Below are 16,122 nucleotides of genomic sequence, written 5' to 3'. Positions count from 1 at the left end.
TGTTAACTAAACAATTTACTAAAATAACTTAATAAATCTAAAGTATGCACAGCAAGCGACATTATTTAAAAATGCGAAGATTAAGGAAAATATTGACATCTAAGTATAAAATATTTGCAGTGTGTCAGGTAATTATAAATATAGAAATAACGTGCAATCGTTTCGCTAAGCGATGAAATCTGTTATCCAAAATATTTGGTTGCCGTATTCATAGCTATGCTTATAGCATTAAGTACTATTAAGTTAAAATTATTCTTCGAACGACTGATTTACATAATCGTTTCATTAACGTAGTGCTTAGGTTTAGGATATATTTTAGTATTATGACGTCGGGCGCGTTTTAAGTAATTTCATGATGATCCTAAAAAATATTGTACTAACTAAATAATATTTCAAACATTGTATGATTGATCATTGTGTTACTATAATACACTTGACTGTTAAGTTAGTGTCACAATTAATCCGTATGTCAAGTTTTATGTATAAATGTTTGTTATGATATACCACAATAAATTCAATAAATCACATATTGTTCGTTTTATTTGCACACTCGCCCTTTGTTTTGGTTATATATAAACTGTTACATTAGTCAATGATAGTTTATTTGTCTGTTTATGTAAATAGCAGAGTATCAACCAACACGTTATATTTATGAATTTCCAGTCTATTCAATAACACTTGATGACGTGTTTCTTTTTTATAACCACCTTCAAATAAAAAGGTGGTTCTCAGTTTGACACATGTATGTATATTCCTTAAAAGGGAATAGGAAGAGTAGACATCTTGAAATTCCCACGCGGGCGGAACAACGTGCATAATCTAGTACAGCTAATAAATAAAGACTAGGCAATAATTGTGTTGAGTACACACAAAATACGCAAAGATAGCGGTGATGATTGTCACTGAATAAATAATTTACCCTCTTCCTTACTGTTCAAATATGTACTAGGTGATTTGAAGGTCTGCGGGTTTGCGGTTTGCGAAATGTAAAATATAATTTTCACATACCATCGACATTTTCCAAATAAAAGTACATACATAAACTCACGCCTCTTTCCCGGCGGGTAGGCAGAGACATCTTTCCACTTGCCACTTCTTTCGCCTCAGCCACATACATACTCGTAACTCTTTTCATGCAAGCTCATCGGTTTCGGAAACTCTTGATTGATTTTGCCACGACGTCCCATATTTTTATAAAAGTATATTCTTCTTCGTCTTCGTCCGCCGCTTCCGTCGTTTTTAGTGAAAAAATTGCATAATGTCCTTCCTCACGTTTTTAATTTAACAGGCAGATTATCTTTTGTATTTTAGTAGGGCAATATAATATGTCAAACTACAATACTGTTGAAAAATATAAGGAACCGCAGAATATTATTATGAATAGCTGTACCCGCGACTCCGTCAGCGTGTAACTCCTTGTTTGTAATTAAGTTAAGAAATTGCTTATTTTGTTTAAATCAAAATATAGTTTAAAATACTTCAACGCAAAGCTTCCGAGTAAACTATGTTAAGAGTTGACCCGTCCGGCACGTGAACGTAAAGGTTCCTAGAACTGCTAACCCGGGAAAGAACGACGTATAATTGACCATGCGAGAAACAACTGACACTGAGATCTACTCCAGCAACACGAAAAGTCTGTCCTTGAGCCTTACCGTTACGCAAAAATAATAATCCTTATAGCATGTTTCAGTAATTACGCGCAATGGCTTGTTTGCGTATTTAATTTCATATACCTATAAGTTTGGTGTTTCTAAACCGATTTCGATGATTCTTTTTTATTGAATAGTTACTTATATTAATTTTAAGAATTACGAATGAGTGTGAGTGTTATTGGTTTTATAAACGTCAGAGGAAAGAAATATAATCAGAAATCTCCGAACTGCTAATCTATTAGGAATTACACGTGTTATTGTGAGTCAACCATAAAAGACTTATGCTGTCTTGGGATATTTTTTTAATTATTTTATGTAAAATATTTCCGTTATACATGATTTCGCTATAGCTTTAACCAATAAGGCTGCACACGCGACGGAAGCTTAAAAAATCAAGTAACTTCTCCCGTTTTTCCAACATTTCCTTTCACTGCTCTGCTCCGTAATGAAAAGTATACCAAGTTTAGTTAAAATCCGTCAAGTAGTTTTTGTTTCTATAAAGAACATACAGACAGTCAGACAGACAAAAATTTTACTGATTGCATTTTTGGCATCAGTATCGATTACTAATCAGCCCCTGATAGTTATTTTTAAAATATATTCCATGTACAGAATTGACCTCTCTACATATTTATTATAAATAAATAGATTTGAAAGTAGCTCTTTGGAAAGTAGTTTTCAAAGTCTATGCTACAAATAGCATGAAATATACTTACATGCTGTGAAATAATTAGCTATAACTTTATACAATAATTTGAACTGAAACTAATATCATACTCGATTCAGATTCAAATAAGATACCTACTTAGTTGCAGTAATAATTTATAATATTTTTTTATTTTTTTTTTAACGAAACTTTGATTGCGATCACATGTCCTTTGTTTTCTAGACGCAAAATATATTTTTAATTGGTTTTAAAATTGTATTAACACTGTGGTTATAAATGTATGTTTTTCTTTTTTTTCAGTCTGTATCTGTACGTTTTTCTGTGAGAATTCCTAGAAAAAAATAGCCTCTTTCGAACTCGGATCTTTCTCATTATCAAAATCTTTGCAGCAGTTTTGCTCTGAAAACGTTACAGACTTTCACATTTATAATAATTATCATTACTAAAGTATGAATTAGTCGAGTCATGTAATACCAAGAGCGTATAACATGCGTGTAAGTTTCGCACGTACTACAAGGCTATCAACCCACGTCCTCCGCGTTACAAATAGTATTATGTCAATAGCTGTGTCAGTAATCTGGACGGATAGGATTAGACATGAATTCACAGCAGAATCGAGTTTAACCACGGTAATATGATTTGCATAAACAATGCTCGCTGAACCGTTGTAATTTAATTATAACTACGAATAATGGATGTTAAGAAATTTATAAAACCATTAACAATATCCACGAAGAGCAGGGAAAATCAAATTTATCCCGGTCTTAGAGAATGTATTAAATATTAAAGCGATGTAGGAAGAACCGTCAGCAATGTTCCCTTTTAATAAAACTTTTGGCTTTTGTTTCCTTAATTGAAATCAAATTTCAGAATGACACAGCTGCTACATTGGAAGACCAACCGCTTTTCGAAATTACTTTATCTTTTTGGAATCCCATCGCTATAAAGCAAATGAGATGGAATTATGATAATTATGCAACAAGTCTTACTACTAACTACTTGGTAGGTGCACGCGAGCATCGATGGTCGAACGGATTTAGATACCCGAATAAAAGGCATCGTAGGTACACAGGTTCTAATCCTACCACGTCTGTGTAACAATAACTCGTTTCATAGTACTGTACCTGCAATAGGAATTAGAAAAACATCGTGAGGAAAAACTGCATCCCACATTCAGATACCTAGATGTGTCATGGTGTAACTATGAAATATGGGTACAGGAAAACGTATCCTCTGCACAGGTTGTGGTCGGGTTAGTTGAAAGTATTAGATGTGGTTAGATGGAAGATCGTGGTATAAGACGACCCCGAGCTCCTCCCCAGACATATCAGAGCAACTTTGGCTAACGCCAGGAGAATCATTATGACTTTGTTATTACCTGTACCTATTGTATATTTACTTCTTAAATTGCGGATACAATACAAAATAGGCCCTAGGCTTGCTTAACGTAGATTACTCGTATTTCGGGAAACTGAAGATATATGTAGGATGTAGACTTTTAAAAAATGTTGTTAGAAATTTCGATAGAGTGCTGGTCAAAAAGTTTGTCTGAAATAAAATTTTATGAGCTGTATTTTGTATGGAACTACTCTTCGGTACTGCTATGGACTCCGGGACAAGTCCGGACGCTGACATGATGATATTGATGACAACACGAGGTCATTAATCCCGGATAATCGACGTATTAAACAGTACGTTGGATTGAAGCCAAACCGAACTTCGTTTTAATTATCACGCACTGTCCGCTATCAAGTTGATGCCGGTCAAGAAATGACTATAAATTTACTTTAATAAATAATTCACCACGTGGTTTCACACTTTAGAATAAGACCTCTCCATCAAAAGATAAGAATTTACTTTAATAAATAATTCACCACGTGGTTTCACACTTTAGAATAAGACCTCTCCATCTTTTGATGGAGAGGTCTTATTCTAAAGTGTGTTCCTAGTTCCTATTCATATTAATAAAGCATCTAAGGAAATAAGCAAAATCATCTAGTGCAAGCTTCCATGCTGGTCTTAGTAAGGAAGAAAATAGTCAGTCAAGGGAAATAACTTTGTGTGAGAATTATTATTTTAAGCTAAAGGCTAGTCATCTGACGCAATCTCAATCTTAATGCTATCAGATGAATGAGACTTTCAAGTGTCTTCGGGACAAAGAGCAGTACTTCATTCGGTATGAACTAATTCTTTACGTTTCTAACCATGTAGGTATGTGCATGTAACTTGGATGGATATATATATATTCTATTGCGCAGCAGATATATTATGTTGTTTCAAACGATCACTGACAGTTTTTGATCTCATATTTGTGGATTTCAAATTTTACCCAAATAAAATTGGCCAGTTTTTTAAAGCTCGAAGTGTCAACGTGCACGCGTTAGTTAGCAATCAAAAAGTGCAATTTAAAAAAAGCCTGTAAAATTGCCATTAGCATTTAAAAAATAGATAACAAAATCCATACTTCTCCTTTTTTCATAATGAAAAGAAGAGATTTGTAATTATTAAATAGATTACTTTTAGACTTATTTGAATTAAATTCGTCAAAAAAAAAACTTCAAGAGTATCTTAGGTTAACTTATTGATTACCTACTAGAAAAAGCTAGGTACACGGGCGAATCCTCCGAAAAATACTTGTATAATATTAATTGATTAATTAATAACTTCCCCATATAATACGTAACGGACTCATAATGATGTAAAAGTAATTTATAAATGAAAGAGATGATGATTGTTATATATTTATAAATTTAAAGAAAAATCTATTTTTATAGTGATCTATTTAGAAGCTGATCAGTGGCACAGGGAATATTTTGTTGATTCGTTGATATTGTTCGGAGGAAACAGGCGTACTGTGTAAAACTGGAAAATAATAATATGTAGAACGTTGGGACTTTATGATGAAATAATTATAAAATAATATTATCAGTATATTAATATTGTTCTTAGCACCATGTCACAAGAACAACATATTTTTCCGATATTTTGTTTTTATTGTAATTAGATTTATTTTGATTACTTTAAAATTTATATTGATAAAAATTATAAAATTAAATTAAGAAGACTACTAAGTTTAGTAAGTTAAAAATAGAAGAAAATTTACTTGAAATCGCCAAGAGAAGGTTTATACGAGTACCACAAACCAAAAATTATAGTTGCTTAGTGTGACGATATGAAATAGTATGTGTATCGTTTCTTGACAAACAGTCAAATAGTATCACGTTCATATATACTTTAAAATATTTTAATAATTTCATCGAAATATGCCAAAACTGTGAAAAAGACCCACTGGCATATTAAAAGTTAAACATACTGAAAAACCGCGCAAAAGCCCGAGCAAGCGGCGGGAAAGTTCAGCAGAAATGCTTAAATCTTTTTTCATCATTCGCAGTAAGAAACGATCGCCGACTGTTTCTGAACGCTTTTTTCCCTGAATGTCATAAATCAGAACGCAGATGGTGTTGACCTACACTATTATTGCCATGTTTCCACTCTAGCTAAGAATTATTATTGCCCCCGATTCTGCAACGCCAGTTTCAATTCTTCTGAACACTAAGGAATCAAACACAAACATATCAACGTTAAAAGTATAAGATTGTAAATGTTTTCGTTTTATTGTAGTAGGTATATTTCTATAATTTTGTATTACATTTTAATCTGTCTCTGATCGATCGATCGACATCAATAAAATTGTGAACTCTCAATAGAAAGGCTTATCGATGTAACCTACAGAAAAACGTTATTATAGTCTCGCATTTTAATATACTGCGGATTTATAATTATCACCGAATTCCGCCCTTGGTCACATTGATCACTTGCATATAATTAAACATGTAATGACGTCTTTATTGAGTCTTAAAACTTCAAGAGGTGAATTAATGCTTAAAGCATTGTCTACAGAGATAATCTTTATAAAATAGCAAAAAGATAATACAATCCGTGTTTATTTGAGATTGAGGTATAGTTCAATCATTACAGTTTAAAAGTTATGTTGTATTGGTTAGAATTAAAACTCATTACATTTTCAAACAAAGGCATTCAGCCTACGTACCTCTTACTTACGAATCGGGCCACACTGCCACCGCACTCAAAATTCGGTAGAATAGTAATAATAAGCTCAAGGAAGCTACTATCAAAAAGTGTCTAGAATAAGTGTATCGCGGCGTGTAAATATTACTTTACGGCAAACATATCACTGAACCCCGAACAATAGGATATAAGGACAATAAGAAACCTCGAGCTGGATTATGTGGACGCAAATAAATTAGATCATATCAGACGCACCCGCCACTAAACAATAAGGACACAGAAGTGTAATTAAAATCATTTTAAGATACTATGAAATCCAGATTGTGAAGCGGCAAAAGCCTGTCATATTAGTAAACTAGGGGATCCCCGCGGCTCCGCCCGTGTTCGTAAAATCCTCTCTGAGTGCACTCCTAGACCACATGAAGAACGTCTCTAAGAAAAGTCTCTAGACTCAGCGACTCAGCTGTGGGCTGTGTGTTGATATGTCAGTCAGTCATTCACTTTCTTCTTTTATAAAGATATAAGAAAATTAAACAGTTATCTATCAAAGCAAAACCTAATGAGGTAGGCATAAATGAAATAGTCATGAAGTTTCTTTTCCATATCCTCTTTATTTTGATTGCAGTACAGACCGTTACATCACGCCCAATAATGTACTGTGGGGCACATTTGTTTAGACACTTGCTCTATTTTTTACAGATAATAGGTAGCTATCAAGAATCAATTTGAAGTGTCAGGTGAAATTTTTAATTCTGAATATTGATTATTTATACGTTGATACAATCAATAGTTTTCATTACATTTGGGTTCACAGTGCCCTCAAATCGTTAGGGTTTCTATCAATAATTCAACTTAAAATTTAACAAAAATTTAAGATATATTATTTTAATTTTAATTATATCAATAATTCCCTATAAAATCATCATCAAATCAAAGGATGCCTTCCCCTCACGTCATCAATAAAGTCACATTAAACAGAATCTTCGTATCATATACCGGGTGAAAGCATATATACAGTTTCTAAAATTATAATGTTTTCATTAGTATGCCTTCACGTCACTACACCAAACTTAATCACTTTAAGCACAATCTTCCTAAATATTAATTATTGTCTGTACTAAAATAAAACTTAAGCCTATCACTAAAAAAGAACAAAAGCATCAATACGCGTCAACAGAAACCTTCAATCAACTTATCTAACCATACATCAGCCGAGATAAAGCAGAAACCGCCTTAGCTCTAGATTACAGAACATTAACGCAGCAGCATTTGTTCAATCATAGTAATGGATAATATATGGGAGTCAATTGGCGGCGTACGGACGTAGAACCATCTAGAGATAAGTTCTAAGATAAGGGAAGGTCATTTGTGGCTAGTGATTTATATATACCGTCGCGCCGGGATCGAGTTTAGGGCCCGACCTCTTCCAGTGGCTATAGAAAGAAATACTTGTAACAAGAATGGTTAATTTACAGATTTTATTTTTGGCATCGGAGCTGCTTGAATGATGTGCAAAAATTATGCCGTAGCAGTGTCCCAATGATATTTTATGAGTTTTAACATGAGTGTGATTACTTGCCGATGCTCTTACGGTGAAGAAAAATATCCCTAACTTCGGAACCGGATAGTAAATACATTATTGAAACTATTTACGAAAACTTATATATGTTAATGACATCGATGTACTCATAAAATTAACGTAGACGAAATTACGAGCAGAAGCCAATAAAATTTTTTTTTGGACGGACAATGAAAAACATAATATAACTACTTAAGTGCTTTTGTGTTCTTATTATAAAAAAAATTGGTATAGGTATCATTCTTTCCAATGAATTGGTTCATTAGGGAAATTTCGAAGATTACTTTATTTACATCGCCAATAGACTCATCTATATTTTTCCTGTTAACCGTAATGAATTCACCGAAATTTGCAAACAAGCAGTAAACAAGCAGCTTCAAATTCAGTGATACCAATATATTGTTTATCTTTACCATTACGTACATATTAGATAGTAACTAAATGCAAAAGAATCTATTTCTAGAATTCTTTTCATGTCCTCAGACACTACACAATTAGTTATTTTAAAAGAATGCTAACCCATTAACTATAAAAAATCCCATGCCTTTCTTTTCTTAGACTTTCCCTTGATAAACTTTTACAATCTGCGCGAGAAGATAACAGCTGGCGCATACATTATTTTTTCTTCACTATCATACCAGCATGCCATCCTTGCCCATAAAGAAAAAAGCATTGTCAGAAAGTTATCAGATAATAATTCAGACAGTTCCCAGCTCATTTCTCTTAATAATAATAATTAATGTCGACAGAGTGCCCCTCATCTAAATTAAAATGATTACTTTTGCTCTAAGACCCTGGGGCTACTGAAAATAATTCGCGTCTTCTAACTTTCACAAAACATAGCCTTTTTTTGTTAATTTAGAGCAAATTTGGAAAAAAAGGAATAGTCCCTTTTGTTGTGTTTCTGAGTACAATTATAAACTAAATTTAAACGACCTGCTTTAATGGATATTTACTACCTGAAGGGGAATTTTCAGTTAACTTACATCTTACATATAATTACCAACTATTTGTGTTATACAAAAAATCACGTGCAGTTTGGTGACCGAAGAAGCAAATAGGGAATAGCACTACCACTAAGAAGAAGAATGATTGAGAAATATTTGAATAATGATATTGTTAAAGAGCGGGACTCGCTAGATACAGATTTTTGTAAACTTGATAGATGAGCATGTTTGTAAATATAAATAAATGTAAAAATAATTTTTGGTTATTAATCTATATATATAAAACTCTTCCGTTACTGAGTGACTGACTGACAGACAACGCACAGTCGAAACTACTGGTCGTAGACAGCTGAAATTTGGAATGTAGGTTCCTTGGGATATGTAGGGGAGCACTAAGAAAGGATTTTTTGGAAATTCAACCCCCAAGGGGGGGAAAAGGGGTAAAAACGTTTCTATGAAAAATCTTATTCCTTGGGTTTATAAACTTGAAACTTGGCATGAACACGTACATAGGCAAGTAAATATGTTTGACATTATAAGTTTTTTCAAACTACCCTCCAATCGTGATTTAGGGGGTGCGATTGGGTGACTGATTTATTAACGCACAGCCGAAACCGCTCGGTATAGGAGTCTGAGATTTTGAACAGAGGTTCCTTTAGTAACATAAGTGAGCACTAAGAAGGGATTTTTGAAATGTCAACCCCCAAGGGGGGGGTGGGGGGAAACGGGATAAACTGAGCCGGGGCTGCGGGAAAGTTCTAACGAGATATCGTGGCCCCGGAACGCAAAGGGCAACTGAAGGAACAAGGTGGGTTTTAGTCAGTAAAAGTCTGACACTCCCTTCCGTTCCACCCAGAGCGGGAGAGGTCATTTGATGATTTCCCATCCTTAAAAAAAAGACTTTGTATGACAACTTTCAGTCGTCTCTTTAACATACATAATTATGTACATACATGCATAACATTAATAACATCACGCCTTTAAATCCCTATTTTGTGTTAACACTACCCATACAAACAGCTAAAAGGAAACAAGTGAAGAGACGAAATTTGTCCGCATCCATTTTCACCTAAATTCTTAACGATAATGAGATTTACTTTTTATTATCAGGTCAACCTAATAGCCTCACATGTACGTATAACTTCGTAAGAATTTTCTTTCAACTCCTAACCGTTGAGGAGTTGTACCTTCCATCATCAGCTCATTCACATGGGATGATGACTATCAGACGCAAATACTTAAACAGATCTATGAAATTGTCAAAAACGTAATTGCCTGTAAATTTGAGGTTTGCCCTTGATTTCCCTGGAATACCATCATCAGATCCTGACTAGGTAACAACGGGACCAACTTGAAAGTATACTCTACCGAACAAAAAAAGAATCACGTAAATCGGTCCATAAATCTCGGCGTAATCGGTATTCATAAATAAAACACCCGAATTTTATTTTCTATTAACTATCACGAGGCTACATCATCCCTGAGTAACACAGGCTATATTTAATTCCAGTTGTAACAAGATTTCAGCCTGTGGAAGAAAAAGCCCTGTCGAGATCATTAAAAAACGCTAATTATAACCGAATTACACGTGGGCGAAGCCGCGGGCGGAAAGCTAGTTTATTCATAACGAGATTACAGAGATCAGATAAGACCTAAACACACACCTAGGTCATGAGACAGCGAATAACGACTTTTCAGAAATTTAGGCAAATGGGAAGCAATATGCTTAGACTAACTTAACCAGTTCCTAAGCGGGAAATAAAAAATTGGAATAACAAAGCTAAAATTTCTAGAGATTTAAGTCGGACGAAGTCGCAGGCAACAGCTAGAATAACTTGTTCGTATCAATTGTAAAGGCAACAACGTCGAACCCGCAGGTTACGTTAACTAATTTACAACGCAATTAATAGTGGTCCACCGCCGTTTAAATATGCAAATAAGTTTGAAGCACATTGTGAAAAAACCATTTTCAATTTCATTAAAATTATAAAAATGCGTATGTGCTGACATGAAGGCGCTTTGCCTTTGGACTTTCTTGAGTTATGTATACTAGTATTAGTTTCATAGCTAACCGATGCTCTTATGACGAGGAAAAACTGCTAAGGAACTGGTCAGTTGTAATCATGATCCAATATGGGTTAGTTCCCCAGTAAAGGATACGAGGGTTAGACGGGAAGTACCCAAACATACCCAATCCAGCTGATCTTAGTCAAAAAGCGCTTCTCCGGGAGGTCAGAATGTGACCGGGGTTAAGGACGGGAGGAATAAGATTTGTTTTTTCTATTCAAGTGCAGCCTTAGAAACCTAAAAACTTCTGTGTTTTCATGCTGGTTTGGTAAAAAAGTCAAAATTAGAGGTACAATATTCAACCCAAAATTTTTATTCGAATTTTTTACAATATATTACTTTAAGTCTTTCCAATTTATTATGAAACAATATTCACCCAATACTCATACCAAGGACAGCCAGTATTATATTTAGGGCACAAAGGTTATGTCCATTATGTACATTTTCTTTTATTTGCGACATGGAAATCCAATACTTTCGTAGAACACATATTGATCTGCTATGGGAATCGTTATTGCGACCTTTTAAGCGACTCTTAATATTATATTTGGCTGGTTTCCGAATACAGTCGCCATCAAGTTAATTGAATTTCTTTCTGTACAGCCGACGCGAATCAATATTTGTGGCTATAAATGAGCTTTGTTACGTGGTGCTCAGCTCATACTTTTTTAATGTATTTTGGAAAAACATACATCCAAACCCTTGAGGTTTAGGAAACGACGAGACTTACGGGAAAGGTAGGGTGAATGGGTGGTTAACCTTACACTTCACTCGGCTCGTCTTCGCTGGCCCACTTCCGAGCCCCCACCACGAACACGCCCCCAGATACTAACAGACTACAGACAGACTGCTTTTCGGGGTCGTTCCGAGAGTACACCTTTTCGCAGGCGCAATAAAATGAGGTTTGACATCTAATGTAAACTATGGATCAGTCAGTATCAGAAAGTACGAATTTCCACTTGCAAGCCACATTTAAAATATACTAATTTGGTTGTAAGTAACACACACTCAGCATACATTTTCAGCGAGAGTTATAGGTACAGAATTTTTTTATCATTTACATGGTTACAAGTATTCTCACACACTATTGACACCATTTATACATAGATATAGTCACATCTATATCCCTTGCGGGGTAAACAGAGCCGACAGTCTGGTATAGATTGAAAGACCACGTACAGCTATCACCGTACGAGTAGGTACTCCTTTATGCTAAATAATTAAAACTCGCCATCAAATTAGGTCGTTCAACTTTTTTCGAAAGAACGTTGCGAGACTTTCATTTTAACAGGTGGTATTTTAGATAAGATCGCTTTTACCCATTAACGGTTCAGTATTCTGGCCACGGCGACGGCACCAATAAATCTGTTATTTTCTTTGACATTAGTGACGTGACGGGCGCTGCTACAATGCCTTTAGTCAGTGCAGGTAGGATCTAAAGATTAGTTGTTTAAATCAAATAAGATGTATGCCGCGGTTTCCTTCACGTATCAATACGTACGTCACGTAATCCTGAGGAAAGTATATTTTACGAATGTTGCCCGAGTGAAGCCTGGGGAAGTCGCTAGTCAATAATAAACCAATAAATTAATTCAGCTCATAATTTAGACATTCGATTTTGATCAAACCTCCCAAGATCCTAAATTCCTGAGACTGAACTTCATACATTGTTCGGAACTGTATGCATACTCGTATACTGTGTGATCCATAACTTTGTGTTAATTCCACTGTAAAATTAGAGAAACTATTAGTCGTGAACTTGTATGTAATTTTACAGTAATGTGTTCGCAATTACTGTAAAATTACATTCGTATTAGTACTACTTACACATAAATCATCAGTATTTTATTTAGCACTTACTACTTATTATTTCCTTCTATATTCTAATGTTTGTCATCTGTTATCATACAAATGATATTTTTTTAAATATTTAACTTATCTATGTTATTTTTATTCTATAATAATTTTATAATAATAATTTACGTCTACAATAATAATTACAACATAGCGCATTACTTTGTTTAAATGATAAAAAAAAAACACGTTAAAAACACTATCACCACACACAACGCACAGTAAAGCGAAGGCAGTAGGGAACAACGCGAATTGGGCGGATGCCAGTCGTCCGGACAGCGCACTTAACTGTGCTTTTGGTAATAAAAGCACCAATAACCACTTACTTGTACTATAATGACACTTATTTATTTATTCCGCTTGCAATTTTTTGTTTTATTTTTTGATTACCGAAGGCGATTTCACAATTTTTTTTTATTTTCCCAATGTCGATTAAGCTAAATACTCTGAAGCTAAATGACGTGTTGGCATAACTAGGTACAATAATGACATTAATTTTACTAGGTACAATAATGACATTTTTGTGTATTTACGAGAATTATGGTTATTGTTTTAACTTTCTAAGATTTTCTTTTTCGAAGGTTAATTAAGTATATTCACATTGGATGTTTTTTTTTTATCCACACTAATAATAAAGTGAAAACGATTTGTATGTTTATAAAGAATAAACTCAAAAACTACTGAACCTATTCTGATGAAATTTGGTACACAAATAGAACAAACCTTAAGCAATAACACAGGCTTCATATTTTTTTCTGAAAAATTCCCCGAGGCGAAGCCGCGCAAAAGCTAAGCATAAATAAAATGTTAACTAAATCATAGCTTTTCATTTTTAATCTGGTAACAATTATCAAAATTTATCATTTTAATATACCTAATATTTATATTTTTATTTCAGTTATCAAAATTTTTGCAACGTTTGTCCTGTTTGCATTCCACCTGGGAGGCCCTTTATAAAAACATTTTCGTCTGTCTTATATGACACTTATCTAGAAAAACTGTCCTTACTTTGATTCCATCGTGTTATAACTCACTTATTAACTTTAGACAAAGTACTTAAAAGCAGTAACGACACAATCATTATCAACACAAAAAAGTACCTTGTAAGAATATAACCTAATTAACATCCACGACGCAGTTACAAAACCAAACCTCCCGAGACCGTTTCGCGGTAAGGAATATGTATCCAAAGCGCTAATGAACTTTATTCATGAACTCAGTTTCAAACGCATTTGAATATGTTTTGCTGCGGCCTTATGCATTCTAAGCGTCTACCAAAAGTAGTTACAAACATAATTCCATTTGCAAATCTCCCATGGGACTTTCGTACATTTGAAGAATAGATATATTTAAAGATGTACGAAAATATTTCCATCTCTTCATTCAAACTATCTACATCTTATGGATGTTCAACGATGAGTGCCAGTGTACGTTCAAACCTACATATTATGGTTTTTGTTACACTGTAGCAGTTAAATGTATGTAATGTAAAAATATCTAAGTTTAATAATAATAAATAAATAATAAATGCATTTCTCTCCATGTTGAGGCTTAGCCAAGAGTAACATTCTATGGCCACGTTTAGCTGAATGGCGGAATAAACTTAATAATAGTGACAGGGTGATGTATATTGTTAGTTTCTCAGTAAGTGAATTGTTAATTCTTTATGAGGAAATAAAGTTCTTTAAACCTAAACCTAGGTTGCTGATTGCCTAAAAGAAGGTTGCCTTACACTTACTTATAAACAGTTGCACAAATGATCTAAGCTGGATTATTTAAAGTATAGGTAAGCATACCTACTTGAAACCGACGATCTTGCATGAAGAGAATTTTGAATGTGGATGAAGCGAAAGAAGTAAACCAGATCGTGGCAAGTGGAAAGATGTAGTCTCTGCCTAAAGTCGGGCAAAGGGGCGTGATTTGTGTTGTAGTGTGTGTAAGCTTCACTGCAGGATCGCGTAGTCGGAAGCAGTTTCTCGTAATACCTGACTTACTTCAAGATCACCCCAGGTCACAAGCGGGGGATCAAGAGTAAAATAAATGATCTTATTTTACCGCAATTTATTGTATGTCCTTATCTAGTCTTACATGCAGTTCATGTAAAAATTCTGCACACATACAAACATAAAATCACTCATCTATCCTTGAGTCATCTTTCCACTTGCCATGATCTTTGCATACTTCTTTCGTCCACGTTGACGTGACCTTTTGCCAGGACGTCGCTGACTTGATCAACGTAAGGTTTGCACGTTAGAAAGGAGAAAATCCCTTATGTCATTTGTTAGTTTTCTTCTCGCTTTAGATACGTATCCAATATACCTATATATTGTCAAATAGTATTAAATGGAGAATTTGCATAGATATTGGAACCGAGTCGGTTAGACGGCGTTTTCTAAAGTAGAAGTATTTGATTATTGTACTGGTAGTTTAGCAGGATTTATTTGAATTCTTGTTATCCAATTTTATTTGCGTAAATCACTTTACATTTGTTGAATTATACTTTTTATTTGTACATTATTTTCTGTTTATTTTTTCTCGTCAAAAGAACACACATTAATTACACGAAACTTTGCCAAAAAAATTGTCTATTATATATGTTCTTCGTCCTACAAATTGGTCCTGTCAAAATTATTGTCTACTTTCCTACATATTTTCGATGCAAATATCAAAATCAGCTTAAAAACTTATTCATCCAGAAGAAGAATAAGCTGTTCCCCATTCTTGATGCCAATTCACTGCTGGATAGTTCGAGACGCGACGTTTTATGCCTGCAAAGTGGGAAGGCGGGAAACGTCAGGCTAAGTTCACTTGTCTTTACAGCGCGACACCGTAATGGTACCTAAAGCAAAATTTCATTTTTTCAAAGGAGGTGAGGTCTACCAAATACTACCAATCAATCTAGTTCATTCGTACCATTGATCTGATTTGGAGAAAATTTATAATGTGTGTACGGTTAGTCAACAGATTTGTTGAGTTGAAAAAAAAAAATCCAATCTTGCAATATCCTATAAAAATAAACGTCAACTAAGACGAGCATAAGTGTCTATGAAAGTGGATACGCGTGTCGTTTAACAAACAAATGCCTTTACTTTATGTGTGAGTAAACAATCTTGTCTATGGCACAGGATAAGTGCCGGCCCTAGAGAGCAGAACACCTGTGACGTCATTACAGGCAGAGAGCGTGTTGAGTTCGATAGCAATTCTACTAAGCGAATGTTATTTCCCACGGGCGACGCTTCCGAAGTGCAAGTTAATCCTTTTAAACCGAAGGAAGCTTATGGAGAATTCTTGAAGATGGACGCATGTTTACAAGTGAATAAGTACTTG

Source organism: Amyelois transitella, chromosome Z, assembly GCF_032362555.1.
Source record: "Amyelois transitella isolate CPQ chromosome Z, ilAmyTran1.1, whole genome shotgun sequence".
In the NCBI taxonomy this organism is placed as follows: Eukaryota; Metazoa; Arthropoda; class Insecta; order Lepidoptera; family Pyralidae; genus Amyelois; species Amyelois transitella.
This window is presented reverse-complemented; position numbering follows the sequence as displayed.